Here is a 1,552-nt window from a genome sequence, read left to right on the forward strand (position 1 = left end):
GCGAAGGTATTACTATTTTGGCAATCATGACTTTAATGACCACCTCTACACTAATCACAAGTCATAACTTGTGCTTGTCTTCCAGATGAAGACATAGTCAAAGCATCCATCTTTCTACTCATGGCCTCTAGTTGTGCATTTACAGCTACCACAAGGTCTACTGCATGGATTTTACTCCCTTTGACTTGAACTTGCTCTCTTCGATTCTGCCACTGATAGTTCGTGACTACTATATTCTCAATAAGATCCATAGCTTGCTCATGAGTCTTATTGTTAATGATCCACCCGCTGTAGTATTAATAGACTATTTACTTGCGTAATTCAGTCCATTAAAGAATGTATGAATTTGCAGCCATAAAGGTAAACCATGATGTGGACAGCTCCTCAGTAAATCCTTGAAACGTTCCCAGTAATCGTATAGTTTCTCATTCTCTTGCTGAAGAAACCCTGTTATGTCATTCCTCAACTTGGCCGTCTTAGAAGGGGGAAAGTATCTCTCCAAGAATTTCTCAGCCAGCTGATTCTAGGTCGTAAATGTCCCAGCTAGAAACGATTTCAACCACTTCTTTAACTTATCCATTAACGAGAATGGGAATAGCCTCAACCAAATAGCATCATCCAATACCCCGTTAATCTTAAAGGTATCACAAATCTCTAGAAAATTATCCAAATGGGTGTTTGGATCCTCATTGGGCAAACCATCAAACATGCAATTATCTTGCTCTATCAGAATAATATTGGGCTTAATCTTGAAGTTGTTTGCCACAACATTCGGCCTTACAATACTCAATGTAGCCCCATTAAGAGTTGGTTATGCATACTCTTGTATGGTTTTCTCCCTAGGTGGAGTTGCCATTCTACATTGTTCCTCTTCTTGGTTTGGGTTTCCTTCTTAATTCTGATTTTGTAACTCCTCCACCATTTCGGCTAAGGATCGTTCTCGTTCTTCTCTTTGTTGCTTCGTCAAAGTCTTTTCCAAATCTGGTTCATAAGTGAATAGTTCCGTCGAACTAGCTCGGGTCATACACATATTCAGGTACCTAGAGAAAACACAAACATGAAAATAATAAATCAAATAAAAATTAAAAATTGCTAAATCACCAGCTTTTGAATTACTAATAATATCACAATAGAAAAAAATACCCGACAATGATGCTAAAAATTTGATGCGCACTATCCACACACAGCAAAGTGCACTGATCGTATAAAGTGATATAATGATGAATAAGAGTATCGTTCCACTAGGGAGCTAATTATGGGTACTATCTTCAATCATACGCTAACGTTCAGCAATTAAAATGTTTTTTTTTTGTGTAATTACATTTACAAGTAAAACAATCTAGAAAACAAAGATTAAAATAATTGGTAAACTTATCAAGGATAAAGCCTATTTAGATAGTGAATCCCCCTAATAAGTTAATTATTTCATGAGACAAACAACAATTAATTTAAATCAAGAGTTGAGTTGGCATTCTTCAAAAATAGGTTTAAAGCCTTTCTCAAGTGACTCCTTAGAGGAAGGAAAGGAATCTCTTCTCAAAGCCACTCACTT

The 1,552-nt window shown here is 36.4% G+C and overlaps 1 non-coding gene across 1 annotated transcript; it reads left to right on the forward strand.

Moving 5' to 3' along the window:
• Nucleotides 1–362: 362 nt before the first annotated feature.
• On the forward strand, nt 363–469 carry LOC112535262. Its single transcript, XR_003079426.1, has one exon. It is a non-coding gene; the product is annotated as a small nucleolar RNA R71 (small nucleolar RNA).
• The last annotated feature ends 1,083 nt before the right edge of the window (nt 470–1,552 follow it).

The sequence above is a fragment of the Ricinus communis genome, chromosome 4 (genome assembly GCF_019578655.1).
Source record: "Ricinus communis isolate WT05 ecotype wild-type chromosome 4, ASM1957865v1, whole genome shotgun sequence".
In the NCBI taxonomy this organism is placed as follows: Eukaryota; Viridiplantae; Streptophyta; class Magnoliopsida; order Malpighiales; family Euphorbiaceae; genus Ricinus; species Ricinus communis.